This window comes from Macaca thibetana, chromosome 4, assembly GCF_024542745.1.
Source record: "Macaca thibetana thibetana isolate TM-01 chromosome 4, ASM2454274v1, whole genome shotgun sequence".
Taxonomy (NCBI): Eukaryota; Metazoa; Chordata; class Mammalia; order Primates; family Cercopithecidae; genus Macaca; species Macaca thibetana.
Window position 1 is genome coordinate 11,978,666 of NC_065581.1, and position 23,773 is coordinate 12,002,438.

Consider the following 23,773-nt stretch of genomic DNA (forward strand, 5'->3'; position numbering starts at 1 on the left):
AGCTTCTTGAGTTAAACACTAGAATTTTTTCTATTTTTATTTTTTAGTTTTAATCTTTCTGGTTTTTTGATTAAAAAAATTTAAGATGCTTTTTTGGTTAAGGTACACTTGACAAATACAAATTGTATATATTATGTTTGTGGTGTACAATGTAAGTAATGTTTTGATATACATTGTAAGTAATGTTATGAAGTACATTGTGAAATGATTAAATCAAACTATTGAACATATCCATACCTCATATACTTTTTTTGTGGTGAGAATAAAGATCTACTCTCTTAGCAATATTTAAATACACAATACACTTTTATTAACTATAGTCACCATACTATACAATACTAGACCTCCCAAACTTTTATTTTTTTAAGTGAAAGGAAGTTTATTAAGTAAGTAAAGGAATAAAATAATGACTACTCCATAGGCAGGGCAGCCCTGAGGGCTGCTGGTTGCCCATTTTTGTGGTTATTTCTTGAGTATATGCTAAACAAGCGGCAGATTATTCATGCCTTCCCTTTTTAGACCATATAGGATAACTTCCTGAGGCTGCCATGGCATTTGTAAACTTAGACCTCCCAAGTTTATTCATCCTGCCTAATTGAAACTTTATATCCTTTGACCAACATCTTAAAATGATTTTTTTCTCAGAATATAGCTTTTGTTATATTGATAAGGAATGTTTTCCTTATGCCAATATCTGAATATATTAATAATGTTTAAATCCATAATGGCATATTTGATTCCTTTGTTGACTTAAGTCTTATTTAGGAGGGTGTCTTGATATTTTCAAATAGTTGGATTTGGGGGAGAAAGAACAGTTTTGGAGATTTTTTCCAATTTAAAATCTTTGATTGCATTTATAGCATTGTGGTCTTAAAAAACTATCTATACCACTTCCGCTGTGGGAAGTGTATTACAATTTTTCTCTGAAAAATTTTCCTCTGAAATAGGCTGTCATAGGTTCTCTGGATGGGTCCTAGTTTCCAAATTTAATCTCTAGTTCTTCTTCACTAACCTTAAGAGTGGCATAATTCTTAACAATAACAACTCATAACCAACATCAAATTAGCTTCACTATGATTTATTGAGGCCACTCTCAAAGAAAACGTCCATTCTGGAAAGGAGTGAAGATAACAAAATTCACAGCGCCACAGTCAGCAATGGCGTGGGCTCTTTTGCTTCTTGGAGCAGGACAAGTTAGCCCCTGGATTCCTTGATTCCCGCCCCGGCTGACAAACCTAGAACAGCGGTACAGACATCCTCCCTGTGCGTGCCCAGCTGTTCCGTTTTGCTTCACAGCCTGTGGGGGATGGAGGGGTGGTAAAATATTGGTAACTCGTGTGATAGAACTGATGGTACTAGTCAGCCATCTCACCCACCTCCTAAAGGCGCCTGCCCAGCTGTAACCCCCGCTGAGTGACCTGGCCTTGGAGGGGGCACATTCCACAATGCGTGTTCTCAAATGAATGTTCTGGAAACATAGGCGCTCTCCAAAAACGCCTGCTCAAAAACGTTGGGAACTAATTATAAAAACAACCGTCGTTTTATTTTATTTCTATTTTGCACCCACAGGATGGACATCTTTGAGGCCATGCCTTATCTGGTATCCAGCCGGAGGGAAAGCGCAGGCTCAGGATTTCTCTCTGACAGATCAGAGCTGGTGGCCCGATTTGCATAACTGATGTAAATAATCTGTGATTCTGCAGCTGCCAGAAAAGTAGGTCTCTCTAAGGAACAAAGTTTTTCTTCATGTCCATTAACCATCAGTACTAATTTTACTATTTGATCCTTCACATTCATGCTTCTGTTACTGTCTGCTTGATGTTTTGCTTGGCTCAACTTAAAGACTGAGTTGATGAGGATTTTATTTTAATTACTCCAGTAATAAGCTCATTGTAAAAGTTAAATAAGAGATGATAGAAAATTTTAACATCTTTGCCCAAGTGGCCCCCTCCTGTTCTTTCCTCCTGAAGTGTTAACTTAATGTTGTCTTTTAACAGATGCATACAAATAAATATTGAGGTTTAAAAAAAAAAAAAAAAAGGAATCATGCTATAGGTATGAATTCCATAATTTTCTTTGAAGGTGAATTTTTCTAATTTTTAAATGTATATATTTCAGGCAATGCTACTTAGCATATAACACTTAATGACTTTCAAAGTTTTATTATACCAGTATAAAATCATCTATTTGGGTCCCATTTTATGTTTATCACTTTAACTGATGTTTTTAAAAACTGTTTTGTTGTGATATAATTTACATATCATCAAATTCGCCTGTGTTAAGTGTACAATTTAATAATAATTTTACTCTATTTAAGGAGTTGTGCAACCATCAACAAAATCCAATTTTAAAACATTTCCATCATCCTAAGAAGAAACTTCACACCATCACTCTCCATTCCATCACCAGCCATAGACAATGAGTAATGCAGTTTCTGTCTCTTATTGTCTGCCTTTTTCTTTTGGACATTTCATATAAATGAGCTCATACAACATGTAAGCTTGGCTTCTTTCACTGAACACAATATTTTTGAATTATGTCCACATTGTAGCATTTATCAGTACTTCCTGCCTTTTTTCTTGCCAACTAGGATTCCTTAAATTAAGTTTCACCTGGCGTGTATTTACTCATTTTTACATTTTTGCACTTAATACATCATGATGTTTTAGGTGCCTTATAAATAGCAAAAGACTAAAATTTGTATTTAACCACTTAACCACTGAAAGTGTGACTAAAATTTCCCGGGAATTCAGAGGAGAATGGGATCAGGCAATGCTTCAACCAAGGGGCAGCATCTGATCGTCAAGGAAAGGCAGAGTTTGAATGAGAAGAGACTCCGCTGAGGGGTGGAAGGAGATGGAGACTATTTCATTTATTTATTTATTTATTTTTAAATTTTTTTTGGCAGGGTGGGGGATGAAGTTTTGCTCTTGTTGCCCAGGCTGGAGTGCAATGATGCCATCTCGGTTCACAGTGACCTCCGCCTCTTGGGTTCAAGTGATTCTCCTGCCCCAGCCTCCCAAGTAGCTGGGATTACAGGTGTGCGCCACCATGCCTGGCTAATTTTTGTATTTTTAGTAGAGACGGGGTTTCACCACATTGGTCAGGCTGGTCTTGAACTCTTGACCTCAGGTGATCTGCCTGCCTCGGCCTCCCAAAGTACTGGGATTACAGGCGTAAGCGACCACGCCCGACCAAAGATGGAGGCTATTTCAACCTGAAACATTGGGCCAAACATTGAGTCTGAGCCAGCAGATCTTTTATTTAGGAGGCAAATGAAAATTGAAAGAAGACCAAGCTGAAAGTGGATAACTAGTTGTGTGACCCGAGAAAGTTCCCCAGTCAAGGTCTCCATTTCTCACCTGTGAAATCCAGGTGTTAAGTTCTCATCATCTCTAAGGTTCCTTCTGGTTCTAAAATTCTGTAGAGGTTAGAACAAAATATGATAGTATTTTAAGTCATTAAAGAAAGCTGTAAGCATAGTTTCATTTTCACAGCATATTGTTGGTCATAGTGCTTGCTTTATTAAACATCAAGTCTTTGGAATGCAATAGCTAACTGTAACACTAAAACTATAAAAAACAGGATTTATTTACAGCAGTATTTTTGACAGGTGCTCTTAGAAGGCCTTGTATAATAAAACAGAAATTTTATACATTAGTAATGTGTACAGTAGAAATTTGAAAGATATCCTCGGGGGAACCAAATTGTTAGATATATCTATAAAACAAGAATTAAAGGCTCTAGGAAGCTGTACTTATAAATAGCAGAAAAAAATAAGAATTTTTAAAAAATGATTCACTAAATGTAAAAATGAGAGATATTACAGAAAGAAGAATGAAGGAAAGAAATGAAACTTCCATCAAAATTTATGTAATAGTTTGGTTATACTGAAAATAAGGAAGTTTTAAAGTGTGGTAGTCATCTATAGTTTTGTCTGAATAAGAATAAAATTAGAAAGATGTGAAACTTTGAACTTGCACTAAAGAACAACAGGTCTTCTTGCATGCATAATGATTGGTCTGCCCTAACTGCAGTAGTCTACAAAACCATAAATCATTATTATTTAATACAAATAATTTTAAATCTTAGAAGTATTTTATTGTCTGATATTTCTAAGAGTGCAATTTAAATCTACATTTATCTCTTTTTTTTTTTCATTTTTAATATGAGACAGTGGTCTCACTGGGTTGCCTAGGCTTATCTCGAACTCCTAAACCCAAGGGATCCTCACACCTTAGTCTCCCAAGTAGCTGAGATTACAGACGTGCATCACCATGCTTGGCCCTAATTCTACATTTAAATTTAAATGCAGAGCATTCATGGCTTAGCTAAAGTAGCAGTCATCCCCAAGATTTTCTCCAGAGATTGTATCTAGGTGTATAAAATATTGGCCAGGTGCAGTGGCTCACTCCTATAATCCCGACACTTTGGGAAGCCTATGCAGGAGGATCACTTGAGACCAGGATTTGAAACCAGCCTGGGCCACATAGCCAGGTCCTGCCACTACAAAAAAATTAAAATAAAAATTAGCCAGATATAATGGCACGTGCTTGTAGTCCTGCTACTCAGGAGGCTGAAGCAGGAGGATCGCTTAAGCCCGAGAACTCAAGGCTGCAGTGAGCTATGATCACACCACTACACTCCAGCCTGGGTGACAGATCAAGACTCCATTTTTAAAAAAGAAACTAACAGATAAATAAATTTGTTAATTAAATCAATCTAAATTAAATTAAAATATTACTAAGTCCACATGTACATTAATGGAAAAAAACCACAATTACTTATGCATCAACATAATATAAAGAATGATGTATTTTACATGTTCTCGCATTCTCTCCTGAACCATGCCTGGGAAGTCTGTAGTCAAAGTTGAACATGTTGTCATTTCACATTAAAATGTAGGTTATTGATTTTTCTTGTTTCTTCCCACATTGTCACTGACCCATATCCTGTAAGACAGCAAAAGAGCTTTGACATCAGAAGGTGGGTAAGGGTAATAGAAAATCACTAATGTTTGGAAATTCTGTGCTGAAAAAGTGGATTGACCAACATGTAATTGGTTAATGGATAAATTCCAGGACTGGATAAGCTAGCATTTTATTCCAACACAAGTAAAACATTACACAAAGGAAGTGGATTCATTTTTTAAAAATCAGACATAGTTTTCCTATCCTAAAGCATATTTGCATCCGCTAGCAGACAAGTACAGGTAATTGCCTCCAGGTGTTTGCCTGCAGGAAGTCATTGAAATTCAGTGCTAGTAATGGCAGTTTTCTGCCCAGCAAAAACTAACCTACAGGAACCTCAGAGGCACAGGTATATATTAGAATAGCAATGCCAGCCCTCTGAAAGGCCATAGATTCAGAATGACCAGTTTAACAGGATACAGATTGAATAAAACAAGAATGAAGTTATGTTTTTTAACAATAAAAAAATTTAAGATTAAGAAAAATGATTTTCTTCTGCTTTTAAAAAATTTTAAACATTACTTGTTTTTCTTACATTTTTACTCATTGATGGTAACTGTCTAGCAATCATTTTTTCTCCCAGACAATATAGAAATTACAAGAACAATTACATTTTTCTTAAAGTTCTGTTTTTATGAAAGCTCATGTTCAAAAATAACTTATTATTAAACAATAACCCAGGTATTTTTTCCACTGCAAATAGATACTCTAGGATATTTAAAGATGGCAGATTAACCATTAGCATTTAGCTCAATGCTACTGCTTGAATGACAATAATTTTTTTTTTTGAAAGACACAGCATACAAAGACAAAATAAACAAGAATGGAGACAACAGCAACAGAAACTTGGAAGCTGGGAGGAGATCTGAGAAAGCTGGATTCTCAGCCAACTTCAGAGAGAGCTGAGAAGCAGACTGATTTTTTGTTTTGTTTTGTTTTTAATTTCAAGTACAAATCCAAGAATGAGCATCATCAGATATCTCTGGAAGTTCTGTTGCAAGTAGGGTTGCTGAAGAAGCAGCTGGCCCTTCTCATCTCCTCCCCACTTCATGAAACAGGTCAGCTACCCATCTTAGCAGAAGATCTAAGAGATTTATTTCCTGGAGACAGACACAGAGGGTTCGAACTAAAAACTGGGCAGTTGAGCTTACACACTAACTGCAAAAACTCTTCATATTTCTTAACCTTTTCTAGGTTGGAACACCGTTTGCTAAGTACACACACTCTTGTGAGTGCATACACAAGCATACACAGACACATATTCCCTAGGCAGACGAATAGAAGTCTTCTCTGGGGAATTTGACCAGCCCAATAGAAAAGATCTGAAAATATTGCCAATGAGGGCTCCAGTAGGCAGGCCACGATACAGTGAAGTCCCTGGTCAATAACTAGTCACACACTCCTCCTCCAGTCGGCTTTTTTTTTTTTTTTTTTTTTTTTTTTTTTGAGACCCAGCCGGCTCTGTTGCCCAGGCTGAAGTGCATCTCAGCTCACTGCAACCTCCGTCTCCCGGATTCAAGCAATTCTCCTGTCTCAGCCTCCTGAGTAGCTGGGACTACAGGTGTGTGCCACCACGCCCGGCTAATTCTTGTAGTTTTAGTAGAGATGGGGTTTCACCATTGGTCAGGCTGGTCTCAAACTCCTGACCCCAGGTGATCCACCCACCTCGGCCTCCCATAATGCTGGGATTACAGGCATGAGCTACCACACCTGGCCTCTAATCGGTTTTTAGTGCACGCATGCCTAGTAGGAGTAGCCACACAAGGATTACTAGGTTGGGATTCTAATATGGGAGACACGGAAACAAACAGTCAGGGAAAAAAGCAATGAGAGAAAACAGAACCTGGAGGGGAGGATAACATTTGAAAATGATCCTTAATACGTTCAGATAAGATATTGCATGTAAAAGACAAGAAAAGGGTGCTATTTTAGAAAAAGAATATTTTGAGGAAGAAGAACTTTAAAATAATTTAAAATAGAATTGTGAAAGTAAAAAAAGCAATAGAAGAGTTGGAAGATAAATTAGAGGAAATCTTCTAAAAGCAGAGCAAAAATAAAAAATAAGGGATAAAAGATAAGAAAAAAATACAGGATATGTCCAGCAGGTCCAACGTCTATATGATAGGAGTTCCACAAAGAGACAACTCAAGAAATAGAGAATAGGAAATCATCAGTGAAACAATCCAAAAACATTTCCCCCAAATGAAAGAACATGAGTTTTTAGATCAAAATAAACCACACGGATCCAGCACCAGAAATAATTTAAAAACCAACATTAAGGCCGGGCACAGTGGCTTATGCCTGGGAGGCCAAGGTGGGCGGATCATGAGGTCAGGAGATTGAGACCATCCCAGCTAACGAGGTGAAACCCCATCTCTTCAGAAAAATACAAAAAAAAAAAAAAAATTAGCTGGGCTTGGCGGTGGGTGCCTGTAGTCCCAGCTACTTGGGAGGCTGAGTCAGGGGAATGGCATGAACCTGGGAGGCGGAGCTTGCAGTGAGCCGAGATCACACCACTGTACTCCAGCCTGGATGACAGAGCGAGACTCCGTCTCAAAAAACAAAAAACAAACAAAAAAGCCCGCCAACATTAAGACACATCATTAGGACATTTTTGAAACTCTGAGATGAAGAGAATATATTGTGAGCTTCTAGAAAGAAGAGATTTTATAAGAAGAATCAAGATTCATAGTGACTTGACATTTCATAGTAGAAATATTGGAAGCTAGAAGACAATGAATTTAATGCCTTCGAAATTATGTGGAAAAATTCATTTTATTCTAGAATTCTCTATCCAGCCAATCTATAAATTAGGCATGAAGGTAGAATAAAGACATTCTCCGATTTCCAAGACCTCAAAATGTTTTGTTTGCTGTGGACCCTTTGTTAGGAAGCCCTAGAGTATGGGACCACCTAAAATGAGGGAATAATCTCAGAAAGAAGGAAGGGATGGGATCCGGGAAATTGTGACCCACTTGAGAAATGGGAGAAGTCAACCCCAGGGATGATGGTGAAAGGGATCCCATAAACACCGCTGAGTCAGGCCTAGGGTGTGACTCGAGAATACAGGTCAGAAAGCTCTAGGGGAGAGCTATTGGATAGGACCCAATTAATACTGTATTAGGTTAGTTTGAATGTGTTGAGATGACATTTACTGATCTTAGGTTGAATTACTAAGTACAGTCATGTGTTTCTTAATGACAGGAATACATTTTGAGAAATGTGTCATTAGGCCATTTTGTTCTGCTAACATCATGGAGTGTCCTTGGTAGAGCCTACTACACACCTAGGCTGTATGTGACAGCCTATGGCTCCTAGACTACAAATCTGGACAGCATGTCACTGTACTGAATACCCTAGGCAACTGGAACGCAAGGGTAAGTATTTGTGTATCTAAACCTATCTAATCAAACACAAGGTGCAGTAAGAATATGGTATAAAAGGATTTTTTGTTGTTGTTGTTGTTGTATGTATTTGTTTTTTTTAACACGGAGTCTTGCTCTGTCGCCCAGGCCGGGGGTGCAGTGATGCGATCTCAGCTCACTGCAACCTCTGCCTCCCGGGTTCAAGTGATTCTTTTGCCTCAGCCTCCTAAGTAACTTGAATTACAGGCGTAAGCCACAATGCCCAGCTAATTTTTTATAGTTTTAGTAGAGACAGGGTTTCACCATGTTAGCCAGGATGGTCTCCATCTCATGACCTTGTGATCCACTTACCTCCGCCTCCCAAAGTGCTGGGATTACAAGCGTGAGCCACCACGCCTGGCCAATATAAAAGGTTTTAAAAATGATACACCTAGATAGAGCTCTTCTCATGAATGGAGCTCACAGGACTGGAAGTTGCTCTGCGTGAGTCAGTGAATGATGGTGAGTGACCGTGAAGGCTTAGGACATCCCTGTACCCTACTTCAGACCTTTATAAACACTGGACATTTAGGCTATACTAAATTCATTTTTTAAAATTTTCTTTCCTCAGTAATAAATTAACCTGAGCTTACTGTAACTTTTTAACTTTATAAACCTTTTAATTTTTTTTAACTTTTTGACTCTTTTGGAGTAACACTTAGCTTAAAATCCAAACACATTGTACAGCTGTACAAAATATTTTCTTTCTTTGTATTTTATAAACTTTTTTCTATTTTTATTTTTTACTCTTTAAACTTTTTTGGTACAAACTAAGACATAAACACACACATTGGCCTTGGCCTGCACACACACGCGATCATCAAGACATTACTAGGTGGTAGGAATTGTTCGGCTTCTTTACAATCTGATGGGACCACTGTCGTATATGCTGTCTGTTGTTGCCTGAAATGTCATTGTGTGGTGTACACAGAAAGCCAAGCAGATACACAAACTAAGCAATGATGCTCTTTATGGAACCACAAAAAGGGAAAAATACTCACAGTGTATCGTACGGCTTAGCTGTGAATAGTATTCTTAGTCTCGGTGATAATGGACCTGTAAACACCGACTGTTGCCCCAACCAAAGCAATAATTTACATGGGGCACTAGGGGACAGCAATGTAACTGTGTGTGCTTGGAAACAGAGGGAGCGGCACAAAAAGAGAGCTAAAGCTCCACATTTCAGAGTGAGAAGGCAATAGATAATCTAAAATTGAAAAGTCGAAAATTACACTTTATTTAGAGATGCAAATGTAAATATTAAACAATTGGTAAAAGAGTTGAAAATATTTTTGTCTAGGGAGTGGGAAATAGTGACAGCAGAGATGGCAAGAAACAGCATTTTTTTCTTAATGTGCCATAAAACAATCTGACTCTTTAAACTCTGATGAAATATTATACATTGATGTAAATGAAAAACAAAAGAAAACATTGAGATGAAAAGATATACTCCTAAAATCTTTGGGCGAACCATTTTAGGTGCTATGGCTGAGGTAGATAACTTATCTGATAATGATTATACCTTTCTACTTATTAATTCATTCATAGGGTTGTGTGAATAAACATTTATTGAATGATTACCACATGGAAAGTTCCATGGGAAAGGTAAATATGGAAGGAATATACCATGATTTTCTTCCTTACGTTGCTTGCAAGTGAACATGACATATATTTAAAATATGTTTTGTGTGCTTATATCAATAAATAAAAAAGAACTAGGGCAGAGAGAAAGGATAGTACATACATACAACAGTATAAGAGAAACAAGATCCAGAAGTCCGCTTGTTGAATATGGAAATTTGTAGACCAGATAGCTGGGACCAACATGAAGAAAACTATGAAGATAGGAAGTGTCTCAGCATGATTGGATGGTTGCAATTCATTAATTATAATGAAGAACAAAGAATAAGAATGTTAACTCCAAGAGAGCAGGCATCTTATTGCCTAGAATATGCCTTATTCACCATTCCCAATACTAGAACATTGCCTAGTATATAACAGATACTCAATAAACATTTGCCCAATGAATGGATGGGTAAGATTGTAAAGATAGTTAGAGGTTGATAACAGAGGGCTTTGAATTCCATGTTAAATTTAGAATTTAGACTGTAAGTAAATAGGAAAATATTTGAGGAGAAGATTGTGATGGTTCTAATTTTGACAGCTGAGTTTAGGACAGGTTGGAAGCTTGTGAGGTGTCGGGTCAGTTAGAAAGAAATGAAAAATAAAGGCGGCCAGGTGCGGTGGCTCACGCTTGTAATCCCAGCACTTTGGGAGGCTGAGGCGGACGGATAACAAGGTCAGGAGATCGAGACCATCCTGGCTAACACGGTGAAACCCCGTCTCTACTAAAAATACAAAAATTAGCCGGGCGTGGCAGCGTGCGCCTGTAGTCCCAGTTGCTGGGGAGGCTGAGGCAGGAGAATGACTTGAACCCGGGAGGTGGAGCTTGCAGTGAGCCAAGATCTAACCACTGCACACTCCAGCCTGGATGACAGAGTGAGACTCCATCTCAAAAAAAAAAAAAAAAAAAAAAAGAAAGGCCTGAGTTGTATCCATTAACCACTAAATTAGAAAGGAAGAAACAGACCACTTACTGCAGAAGCAAGCCATGATTTTATGGAAGTGTAGTAAATTTGAAGTCAGAAAAAATTGAGTTAAATCCTGTCTCTGTCATGTAATGGGTGTGGAGATCTGGACAAGTCCTAGGACATCTTCTATGAGCATCAATTTCCTCAGTAAAATCAGGAATAGTTTTTGCAAATACTTCACCTGTTGTCTAAAGGGTATTGGGTAACTCTCAAGGATATGTCAATATGTTAAGGCAGGATAAATTGATGTGAGGATAAAAGAAGAGAGAAGTGCAAGAGAGACATAACACATAGCCAGGAGTGGAGCTTAAAATCCACCATGATACACAAAGTTATGTGAAAGCATTTTGGAAAATGAAGAGTTATACAAACATTCAATGTGGTTGACTTACGACATTTCTGATGTAGTGGAAGCTTGAAAGAATGACTACTGTGCCAGAGGAAAGGGCATTACGTTGATGCAGAGAGAATGGGGGCTATTAGAGATTAAGCTTTTAAGAAGTTTGGAGGTCAAGAGACAACTGAAAAGGCAACTAAAATCTAAAAAGGTGAAGTTCGTGATTACGTTTTATATTCTCAAAGTATTTGATGAAAATATTCACCAATCTTTGAAGTAGAACCAACCAAACCACAGATTCTTTAACCTAGAGTGGACGTTAGTGAGCAGTTCTAACGCAGACACTTTGCAGGTAGGAAGTAAAACCCAATGAGGTGTCAATGTTAGCAATAGAAGGTACCACTTATCAATATTTCTCAACAGGAACAAAACAAACAAACACATTTAAAAACCCTAGATACAATAATCAATAGACTATGGATCTCATTTCCCTGGAAGGACGGTTCATGGATAACATGTAGAGTTGATTAGTAATTAATGAATAAAGGAGACGTAAGGGAAGGAAAGGCTGTATGTATAAGATAGAATTGTGTGTTCTAAACAATTTAGACCAGAAAATGGAAACCTAGAAAAAGTGAAACGATAGCAGTTAAAGGGACAGGCATAATTGATTAACTGGGAGTATGTCAATTTTATTTTATTTTTTATTTTTACTTTTTCGAGACAGGGTCTCACTCTGTCACCCAGGCTGGAGTGCAGTGGCGTGATCACAGCTCACTGCAGCCTTGACCTCCCTGGGCTCAGGTGATTCTTTCACCTCAGCCTCGTGGGTAGCTGGCACTACAAACACCTCTGGCTAATTTTTATATTTTTTGTAGAGATGAGGTTTCACCATGTCGCCCAGGCTGGTCTCCAACTCCTGGGCTCAAGCGATCCACTCACCTTGGCTTCCCAAAGTGCCAGGATTACAGGTACAAGCCACTGCACCCAGCCTGCCAATTTTATTTGAGCCTCGTGGATCACTTCATGAAGTGCTCCTAGAAACGGTCCAATTCACCTAGATCTTAGAGAGAATGGCTTAGAGCATTTGGATGAGCAAAGAGGAGGAAAGCAAGCCTTCTGTGCAATGATGGTGACTGAAACAGAAATATGTAGAAAGGAAGCACCAAACTTACTGCAGGAACAGTGAGTGAAGCTGTTTAGCTGGAGTGAAGGCTTCATTTAGGGAAGCAAGTAAGCACAATGTTTTCAGGTGATTGCTTGCATCATATAGAGGTTTAAAGACCAGCTAGGGAATGTGTATCTTGTAGTCAGAGGGAAGTGACTCGGTTTCTTCAGTGCGGGAGTTACATGATGGCAGCATTCTTTTTAGGAGATAATTAGGGTGGTATGCCTGATTAAGAGAAGCTAGGAATGTTTGGACTCTAGCCCTATCTTTTCCAAGTTGATGTCATGGTAGACAACTGCATTCTCTCCCCAGACACTCTTAGATGTTAATATTGGCAACACTGGAAGAATCTGTTGAGTAGTTTTTATGAAATGTAATACGAGATATACTTGCTTTTCACCTTCAGCAATTTTTTCAAAGAAGAGCGAGGAAAAGTTTTAAAATATGTCACATTGGACCTCTACATTTTAGAGTCATAATAATAAGATCTCACATTTTCTAAATGAAATAAAGCAATGAGTTAGAATTGAGAAAATAGGCAGGAAGGCCTTGGTTAAGGCGAAAACAGAGGGATTATAAAAATGTTTTGGGGAATGATGTCAGAATTGTAGGTAATGGGTGGTTGTAAAGAGATAATTCTGATTTTAATCAATCAGATCATCTATATTCAAGAAGCCAGGTGTCAGGGCAATATAAACTAGAGGAAAGAGAGAGTGTGTAGTAATTTTCATCCAGTGAAATCAAAGCCACTCTAACTATCAATATTTATAGAAGTAATTGTAAGTGAATTTAGGAGGGTAGCTATCCAATTCACCATCTTCATAGCATCTAGAAAAATATTGTCCTGGGTTTAACATAAGTCATTCACTTCAAATTAAGAAGCAAAGAAGAAAAAAGAAAATAGAGCAGTAGAATGGCAAGTAGTTACAAGTATGTAAATAAAAGCTTGCTTAAAAAGAAATCCAGTTACTAATCAGTGAAAAACAAAAGGAAGATATAATGAAGAGACATAGAAGAATAAATAAAGGAGACATTACACATAGTGGAAAGATACAAAGGAAAGGAGCTATTTAGATACTCACAGCGACAGATGCTTCCAGATTACTTAATAAGCACTCATTGCTCTTTTGCAAAGTATTCCTAAGGAGTAGGTTATTATCGCCCCATTTTACAGCTGGGGGGACACTGTCAAATGTCATTTGGTATTTTTGCATATTAAACTTAGGTTGCTAATTAGCAATGTATCTGAGATGGAATTTTGCAGTGGTAAGAAACATTAATATTTCTTTGTTTTCAGGACCTCCAGTGTAACTTAGAAGAATCGTTCCTTTGACGTATCTGCTATGCAACTGGTCAATATTGCATGATGACTTCTCAATATTACTATTGATTTAGGCTACCAGGAAAAATCAAGCTTGCTTCAAGGAGATTTTAGTGCAAGAAATCCATATGATTTGACACTTGCTATTATTTCTGCAGCATCCCAGAATTTCTCATTTAAGTACTGCCCAATAGTATTCTGGCTTTCTTTGCATTTGTGAACACAGACACAAAATGTTTTGTTGTAATTTATTGCAGAATGGCAGTTTGGCCTTTGGGGAATATGAATCATGGGTCACTGTCATAAAACAACTTATGTTTGGAAACTTTTTTGAATAATAATTGATTTGGGATAATACTTTTTTTCCCTTAATAAGAAATTAGGAGCTTTCTTAATAAGAAATATCATTAGAGTTTTCCATTTTAAATTGTGTGAATTTGTTTTCATTGTATGAAACTGGATACAAGATATTCAGTTGCTCAGACTAGATACCAAAAGGAATGGTTATTAAGACAGTAGAAAAATCTTTTTGAAGAACATTCATAGGGTAGCCATCCTACTCCCCCAAATCAAACCTGAGGCAATAGAAAACTACGCTTTTAGAATAATAAAAATAGCAGAAAACTCCCGTGAGAGAATGTCTGATTTACCTTTCTGGAAATCACTTTATTTTGTTCCAGACGGGTGGACTATGGAACTTTCTGAGAGAACATGGTTACAAAACTGTTGTGTGATCAAAGCTCCGGAGGGAGGGACTGTTTTGACTCTCTTGTTACTATGTGAGGGATGGAATTTTGCAACCAGAAGGTTCCACAACAGTTGGAAACGACAGTTGTATGAGTAGCGAGCTGAAGACAAATGTGTGTGTCCTGTTACTCCTGCTCTGAGAACTACACACTGCCGCCGTGCCAAGATTTCCTGCTTGCATCAATATTTTTTATAATTACCGAACCTCATGTGCATAACCCATTAGTAGCAAAAAAAATCTTACAAGTAACATCTACACTGTCTTTAGGTTAGACAGCCATCTGGCTAGCTGATATGCACTACACACACACACACACACACACGCACACACACAGATAGCCTTATTTAGATGCCTTATTATAATGCTAGTTCCATTTTCAATCATCTACCATAAATCAAGCTCCACCTCCTTTGGCAGAAATTAAAACAGCTGAAATTTAAAAAGAGCTTAGAACATGTTAAAGCTCACCATAGGCTATTCTCATCCTGTTATTAGTGGCTTACTCTTATCTTCCATTCTCTGGCTCATCTCTCTCACCTGTGAATTCATGTCCCTTTCATTTTCCTCAGCTTCCAGAAAGTCCGTTTTATCTATTGCCCTTTCTCCAACTTTTCCCAAGTTGGACTTTGACTCTAGACTCGTGGGTTCCTTTATATTGATGTCCACAGACATTTTGGCACAATAGGAACTGCCATGAAAAAGAGATGCCAATACATTGAAAACTGGAAATTTAATTGTGTGCTTTTACAAATGAAGTAGTATGGAATAGTATAGCAGAAAGTTTAGGGAAGGGAAAAAATGAGTGGTTTAAGTGTTGTTTACCAGAAACAATTCATCTGCAAAATTTGATCCAATGAGCAGGCATTTGGAGGAAGCTTCTTATGTTGGCAACATATTTACAGAGTCAGAAGCTGGTGAGTTTGAGATCTGGTAAGGTTTGGGGAAATAGATGTTAATGTAGGAGGTAGATATTGGGAACTGAGATGTGTTTGCAAAAAAAGGGGTACTTGTAAAGCTAGTGGAGGTGAAGTTGTGGTGTTGGGAGTTTATTAACAACAAGGAAAGGTTACTTATAATTAATGATTTAGATGGGAAATTTGAAACGCTTTAGAATTGTGTGGAATGCTGTCCTGTAGTCTGGTCCAGGTGCCCAGTATACCCATCTACTGAGGCTGAAATCCCACAAATATAGACATATAAACACAACCCTTATTAAAATATATGTACATACATAAACATATAATATAGGTGTGTGCATATATGTGTGTATGTGTGTATATATACACAAAGTTTCTATATATATATATAAAACAGTTTCAAGTTTCATTTATAAAATATGTTTCAAGACACACAGTGGATGCCTGAAACCTCAGATAGTACCAAAACCTCTCTCTCTCTCTCTCTCTCTCTATATATATATATATATATATATATACTGTTTTTTGATTTCTTTTTATTTCTTGAGACAAAGTCTCGCTCTGTCACCCAGGCTGGAGTGCAGTGGCATGATCTTGGCTCACCGCAACCTCCGCCTCCTGGGTTCAAGCAATTCTCCTGCCTCAGCCTCCCGAGTAGCTGGGATTACAGGTGTGCACCACTGCATCTGGCTAATTTTTTTGTATTTTTAGTGGAGATAGGGTTTCACCATATTGGCCAGGCTGGTCTTGAACTCCTGACCTCAGGTGATCTGCCTGTTCGGCCTCCCAAAGTGCTAGGATTATAGGCATGAGCCACTGTGCCCGGCCCATATATACTGTTTTTTTCTATACATACATAGCTATGATAAAGTTTAATTTAAAAAGTAGACACAGTTATAAATTAGCAATAACTAACACTAGAACAATTGTAACAATATACTGTAATAAAAGTCATATATGCATATGGTCTCTCTCTCTCTCTCTTAAAATACTGTAATATTTTAGGACCGTGGTTAACGGTGGGTAATTGAAACTATAGAAAGGTGAATTATACATAGATGTGTGCATGTATTTTTTTCATATGTACATATATAATTTTTTTTAAACCTGAAATCAGGTTGTAGTAGACAGGCCATCAGGGTGGGAACTGAATCTGATAGAAGAGAAAGGGAGCTTAAGGAAAAACACTATTTGTTTCATAACTGTGTTTAGGTCACACCTGCTTTTCCAGATCCCAGCCTGCCACAAATGAGAATATAAAAGAAATCTCAGACTTACCGGGTGGTGGGGTAGCCTAGGGATTTAGGATGTGGTCTTCTCTGCAGACAATCAGGGTCCCTGTGAGGCCAGCTCTAGTTGTACCTTTGGCTTGGTACTTAACTCAAGCCTGAGTTCCTTCATCAGTAACACATGGGTAATGGTGTCTGTAGCAGCAGGTTATTGGTGCTTTTAAAAAATAAACTTCATTTTGGAATAATTTTAGCTTTACAGAAAATTTATAAAGATTGTACAGAGAGCCCTGTACATATGCCCTTACTGTTTACTTCGTTGTTAACATCTTACATTACCAGGATACATTTGTCAAAAATAAGAAATTGACATTGGGACATTACTATTAACTACAGTCCAGACTTTATCTGGATGTCAACAGTTTTTCCATTAATGTCTTCTCTCTATTCCAGGATCCCATCGAGGATCGTGTTAGATTTGGTTGTCAGGTCCTCTCGGGATAAGTCTCCAGAGACTTATTTCAAGGTTTAAAGCATAACACATGTAAAGCACACTTAGTCTGGTGCGAAACATGTAATAAAGAATTGGTCAACACTGAGGGATCATTGTAACTATGTGATAGACACTGTTTCAGCACTTTCCAAACACCAATTCATCTAATATTCATTCACAGCTATTCTGTGAAGACTCCAGTTGCATTTACTTTACAGATCAGAAAACGGAGGCACAGGAAGGTCAAAAAAATAGCCCCAAATTATGCAGCTGGCAGATCTGGGCTTCAACCCAGGCTTGCTGGCTCTTAAGCCCATGCTTTTAGTCACGATGTTGCCTCTTTGTATGTGCATAATATATACTCTTTATTAGTAGGAGACTCTGGAACTGGTAAATTGTCTCTAGGGCAGAAGAATATTACTAAGTAGTTCTCTGTTAGTTACTGAAAATATGCCTGATTTTTAACCCTCTTTAAATAAAATATTATAGCAACTCAGAAAAGGTAAGGAATGCGGATTGAATAAGCCAGAAGTACATGTTTCATAGTTTTTCTTATAAATCACTTTTTTGAACCCTTACTCTGCCATATTTTTTCTTAATTTCTTTTTTTCTTTTTTTTGGAGAGAGGGTCTCGTTCTGTAGCCCAGGCTGGAGTGCAGTGGTGCAATCGCAGCTCATTGCAGCCTTGATTTCCCAGGCTCAAGGGATCCTCCCAACTCAGCCTCCTAAGCAGCTGGAACTACAGGTGCACGCCACCATGCCTGGCTAATTTTTTGTATTTTTTTTAGAGACAGGGTTACCCCATGTTGCCCAGGCTGGTCTCAAACTCCTGGCTCAAGCAATCGGCCCCTCTTAGACTCCCAAAGTGCAGCGATTACAGGCGTCAACTATTGTGCCTGGCGTTTTCTTAATTTTATACACATATATTCACTCTTTCCCTCTCTCCTTCCCTCCCTCCCTTCTTTCCTTCCATCCATACTACATGTTTAAGCCATGGAACCTCTATCAAAACTACAGCAGAGAAGAAACTTTTTTTAAAAATCTAGGAATGAAGATTAAGAGCAAGCAAAAGGCAATGGAGTTTCTGGTGACAATTACGAAAGGCATAAAAGGGGAAGGATTTGGGAGCAGGAAGAAAGGGAGAGGGAGGATGGACTGGGAGCTCTCTAGTCAAGCTCTGCCAGGAACCACCTGGTGATGCTGTCATTTATTTCACATGACTACTCCTTATATTGGCTTCCCAGTCTATAACATGAGCAGATCCCCTTTAACTCTGTTATATATAATAACTTTGAGTCCAGAAATTTTAAAAAGGATGTTTAAAGAAAAATGAAAAAGCAAGAAAGCAGTTAAGTTGATATGAAAGGCTTAGCAACTAAACTGGAAGGTGAGCAGGCCTCAAACTACAACATTCATTCCACACACATTTATTTCAGCACTGTTCTAGGTGCTGGGGAGACAGAGAGGAACAAAGCGTGGCCACTACACTCACAGCCCTCATAGTCTAGTGGAGGGTTGAGAGATAATAAACATGGAAACCAATAAGATAAGTGTAGACTGTGCGATTTTATAAAGGAAATTAATGGAAGGATGAGGCGGAGACTATGGGGTAGGGGAGGGGGTATCCACACTTGAGATAGGACAGATCATGTTTAATTTACCTGTGTTCAGATTGTGATTACAATGGGGAAAATAAGACCCTTAAATCCTTCGGCAATCGACAAAATCACTTTATTTATAGCGCAATAAAGGTGTGCACCAAGACGGCTTTCCACAAGAAGTTTGAGAACCATTTTACTAAAAATGTGAAAGAATATTTACACAACAAGTTATTTAGGAGTAATTCTTCATGGAAATAAGAAAGTCTAGAATGAAGTCCTTCAGCTCCTCCTCAAGCAACTGACAAGCCCCTTTCCTAGGCTGGCATCAACTCTATCTAAAATTCTATGTAAATATACTCTTGGTATCTGCTATGAACTGATTTGTTCCCCCAGCATGCCAATTGACATGTTGAAGCCCTAACCCCCAACGTGACTGTATCTGGAGATAGAGTCTTTAGGAGGTAATTAAGCTTAAATTAGGTAATAAGGGTGGGGTCCTGATCTAATGGGATTAGCGACCTTAAAAGAAGAGACACCAAAGAGCCAGTGTGCGCATTCTCTCTCTCCCTCTCTCTCTCTTTTTTCCTCCCTCTCTCTGTACATGCACTACATCTGGGAAAGGCCATGTGAGGACACAGGGAGAAGGTGGCAGTCTACAAGCCAAGAAGAGAGGCCTCAGAGAAAGCCAAGCTTGCTGATGCCTTGATCTTGAACTCCCAGCCTCTAGAACTGTGGGACACTGTGTTAGCTCAGGGCCCACTGTAATAAAAATACCACCTTGTTAGATTACAGATAGGGTTGGGTCATTTTCATTGCATGCTATTCTTCTTCTAGGGTTCCTCAGTATGCCACTATGCCACTTGTGGACATAGATTATGAGGAATTGTTTCAGGAACTGCAAGTATCAATCACATCTAGTTTTCTTCCCCCTCTTTACAGATAGTACACCAAATAATACCCATTAAACTGTCATTACTTGTCATTGAAAGAGAGGCTTTTCAATGAGACGTGGTTTCCTCTAATAGTATGTCTCCTACAGGTAACAGTATCAGTACTGGCATAAATGTGAATCAAATCATCTTTCTAAAAACTAGACATGGCTAAAATTGAAGACATTTTATCTGCTTTCCCCTAAGCCTCACACCATGTCAGGATGACCGTCATTTTCATGACACATTGAAATTTGAAAAACTTTTTAAAATTCCCTTTTCTTATTTGCTCCATTGATGTAGAATATTATACAGTTATTGAAATCTGGTTTTCACAAAATATAATCTTTAAACTTTGAGCATCTGAATATTTTCTTGATCCCCACCATAGGGCTATCATTTACCAGCTCTGTAGCTCCTGGAAGACTATGTAGCATTTCTAAGCCTCTGTTGCTTCATCTACAGTGTGGGTTTATGGCAGGGATTCAATGAGTTCATATAGGAAAACATGGCAAGTCGCAAGCTCTCGATAACTGTTGATTACTACCACTACCATTATTACAACTGCTAATGTTACTGCAGTTTTTGTAACCAGCCTCCATATCGATCCTAAATCCATCAGTAACAATAACTGTCCTTAAAAAGACCATTCTCAGGCCAGATGTCTCCAAACGGCTACGAACTGTTTGTAATATCATGTCTTAATTCCTTCCAAATGATGACTGAGTAAGCTCTTCTCTGGTTGCCTGTTGCCTGCCCATTCTATCTTCCTAGTTCATTACCAGAGAACCCATCCTTCCCATTGGCCCTGGGGCAATTCAGGTGTACACCTCTCATCTGAGTGTGTGTGTGTGTGTGTGTGTATATATATATATATATATATATATATTTTTTTTTTTTTTTTTTTTTTTGAGACGGAGTCTGGCTCTGTCGCCTAGGCTGGAATGCAGTGGCGCGATCTCGGCTCACTGCAAGCTCTGCCTCCCGGGTTCACGCCATTCTCCTGCCTCAGCCTCCGAGTAGCCGGGACTACAGGCGTCCGCCACCACGCCTGGCTAATTTTTGTATTTTTAGTAGTGACGGGGTTTCACCATGTTATCCAGGATGGTCTCGATCTCCTGACCTTGTGATCCGCCCGCCTCGGCCTCCCAAAGTGCTGGGATTACAGGTGTGAGCCTCCGCGCCCGGCCCTAAGTATAATTATTAATACCTTCCCTTTCAGTCTCAAAAGTGTCGTGGTGTGGGTGTTACTTGTTTCCCATTTGCTTAGACGTTCTGCTCTCGGTGGAAAAACCATCACACACAAGTTCACTTGCTCTCACCTTCCAGTTATTCCCCTCCTCTAGAATGCTGTACTTCCACCACTGCCAAATCGTGAACTTTCTCTCCTTCAATATCCCACTGAGAACTCACCCTCAGGATGGGACTCTGCTCACCCTGTCCTCTACTCAAGCGGAAGCCTCTCAGCGGTCATGTAAATAACTGTATAACTTTAATTGGCTCTGTTTATAAGCCTCTTGAATCTTTTATTTCCCTCTAGGTATTTTTCCATGTGTTTATCCTGTATCCATTAATTTGTAATCTCCCAGAGGGCAAGGCCTGAACACAAGCTTCTGTTGGTGTAAAGTGGAGGCACAGGTAAGCCTGCTTGCTAGACGCTGCCATCCTTCTTTATTACTAATCTGTTAAAAAAAAAATCCTTTGTAGTGCTTTGTTAGTGATGGTCCCGAGACTGCTAACCTAATGAAAAACTATATCCAGTGTCTGCTAGTGTCCAAACAAGAGAAAATCAACAGTTACAAGCTTTCCTTAATGTGAGGGGAAAGGTGTGCGGATATTTTGACCCATAAGGGAATTTATGGTGTATGTGAAGCATGTTACAGAATTTGTTGCTTTTAGAGGTTTATTCTTGTCTCTTCAAGGCTGCAGGACTGTCTCAGAAGGGAAATAATATTTACCTTCCAAACTGAGATCTAAAACCCGAACAAAGCCTCAGGAAACATACTCCACCACCATCTTACAAGTTTGTGCTACGGGTGGAGGGAAAATGAATCTAATGTAGGAGGCCTCCCTCTGTGCGTCTAACAGGAAAGACCACATGGTGTAAGTCTCCAGGATCACTAGAGGGGTATTGTTCATTTCAGTCCAGGTAGCAACGGGAAGCCCGTGCAAATGTTCTTCTTTCATTGCGGGGCTAAGGAGTGTGGGTCCTTTGCCGCGACTACCTGCTTGCCTCTCTCAGAACCTGCATATGAAGTGCGGAAGATCTGTCTATCTTCTCAGCGGCGCAGAGCCCAAGGTAGAAACCGATGGAGGCGGTGCACTAGATAACATCAAAGCCCCGGGCAGGGGCCAGAAAGGGGGGCACAGGCAGCCCGGGGAATGAAGCGCCTCCCTCTAGCATTTCCTCTCACGCCCACTTGCAACCTAGGAGGCTTTTGGTTTCTGCTTTTGTTGTTTTTAAAATTAAAAGTTAAACCCAGGAAGCTTTGGATCAGACTTTTGCGTTGCAGTTCGGGTAAGTTTTTCTCTCGGTTCTTTTGTCTAACGCCTGGCTTGGGAAGAGCCTGGGCGTGGGGCAGAGTTGGCAGGGCGTGCGGGGAAGGTTTTGTCGCCGGGTCGTCCAGAGGAGGAGGGGATTCGGCCGGTGGACGGGAAAGCCCAGCACGCGCGGAGGGCGGAGGGCGGAGGGCCGAGGGGAGGGACGGGCGGCGTGACCCGGCGGCCGGCGGGGAGGAACCTCCGGGATCTCCGCGTGGCGGTGGTGGTGGCGGCGGCGCTGCCGGGCCGCGCGCTGGGCGGAGGGCCGGGGCCGCGGGGCCGCGCCAGGGGGGAGCCTGAGCCGGGCCGGGCCGGGCGGCCGCGTGGGAACCGGAGCCGGGGACGCAGCGGCGGGGGCGGGCAGGGTGGCGCGGGCCCAGTGGACGCGGGGCCGGGGTGGACTTTGTGCCGTCTCCAAACTGTTCGCCAAGAAAAACGTGTGTTGAGCTTTTCAGTGACACTGTCCTCCCTCGAACCCCACTTTCCCGAAGGGGGGCTCCAGAAGCATTCACGCGGCCGGTGGGGATGGAGCCATAGAGAAATGGTTCCCTTGGAGCCCCCTCTTTTTGGGGGGCAGAGAATGGTCACTCGCTCCCCCATTGTCCCAGGATTTTTGACAGTTGAAACTGCAGTTTACCATTCACATTCATCCTCTACATTCACCCTCTGCTTCATTTTTTTCCCACGCTCTGTTTATTTGATAAATTTTGAGAAAATATATTGGATTTGCCACAAAACAATTAAGCCTAAAGAAGCTACTTTATAGTATAGCCAGATTTCCCTGCATCCTGATATCTAGGAAGAAGTGAAGGCAGAATTAGGAAAACAACTGCATTTAGAAAATTCAAAAACTTACTAGGAAACTATTCTGTATTGTATATATTTCAAATAAAAGTTTAATATCTGTTTGCTGCTCAAGGAAATAGTTGAAATGTCAAAATTTACCTATTATAATTCAAAATTGCATGGATGTTTTGTTGGAAAGTTCGTAGTAATGCTGAATCCTACATAAACATTGTGTTGACAGTATGTTGTGCTCAACAATTCTTGGGTTAAACGTTATTCATTCAGTTAGCATTTTTCACTTCCGAAGTGATACAAACTCCACTCATTATCAAATTACCTTACTCCTGACAGATTAATAGCTATACGTTCACAGTTAAACGCATGTTTATTTTTTGATTCAAATAACCCAGTTGGGAAGTTACATTATATACTTTTTTGGTGATTGCAACCTATTGGATATCGTTTCATTTCACAAAAGAGAGATGGTTATATCACAGTGAAAATAAAAATTGAATTATTTCATTGTAGGGTTAGCATTAGTATGCTAGACATAATTGTACATGTACACAGTTGGATGATCTTTGCTTTTATAACCAAATTTACTTTGTAGTAGGCATATTTCTCCCTTTACATGGTATTATTTTTGGCTACACACTCGCCATTACTGAGTATTCCATTTTTAATCATTCCCATTCTGGTGGTTTGAGCTTTTCTTAGCTCAAATGAGCCAGAGGTACG

At 39.4% G+C, this 23,773-nt stretch overlaps 2 protein-coding genes and 1 long non-coding RNA gene across 7 annotated transcripts in view; 2 read left to right on the forward strand and 1 right to left on the reverse strand.

The window, feature by feature from the left end:
- Window positions 1-21,333, forward strand: part of LOC126953878 (synapsin-1-like) — a 67,051-nt gene extending 45,718 nt beyond the window's left edge. Inside the window, exons 6-9 of one of the 4 annotated variants that reach the window (XR_007725389.1) lie at window positions 1,570-1,714; window positions 5,920-6,028; window positions 8,175-8,347; window positions 21,249-21,333. The gene's annotated coding sequence lies outside the window, so the exon portion shown is untranslated. Of the gene's footprint in view, window positions 1-1,569; window positions 1,715-5,763; window positions 6,029-8,174; window positions 8,348-13,767; window positions 15,137-21,248 lie in introns of those variants that run through there. The other 3 variants (XR_007725388.1, XR_007725387.1, XR_007725390.1) reach the window with 3 other exon arrangements.
- LOC126953886 (uncharacterized) lies at window positions 1,070-14,527 on the reverse strand. Its single transcript, XR_007725395.1, has 4 exons — window positions 14,442-14,527; window positions 4,823-4,952; window positions 3,363-3,421; window positions 1,070-1,297 (listed from the first exon to the last, which is right to left on the reverse strand). It is a non-coding gene; the product is annotated as an uncharacterized LOC126953886 (long non-coding RNA).
- Window positions 21,334-21,873: 540 nt separating the features above from the next.
- The window catches only part of HIVEP1 (HIVEP zinc finger 1), a 157,453-nt gene continuing 155,553 nt past the window's right edge, over window positions 21,874-23,773 (forward strand). For both annotated transcript variants that reach the window (XM_050789568.1, XM_050789573.1), the window contains exon 1: window positions 21,874-22,226. The gene's annotated coding sequence lies outside the window, so the exon portion shown is untranslated. The remainder of the gene's footprint in view (window positions 22,227-23,773) is intronic.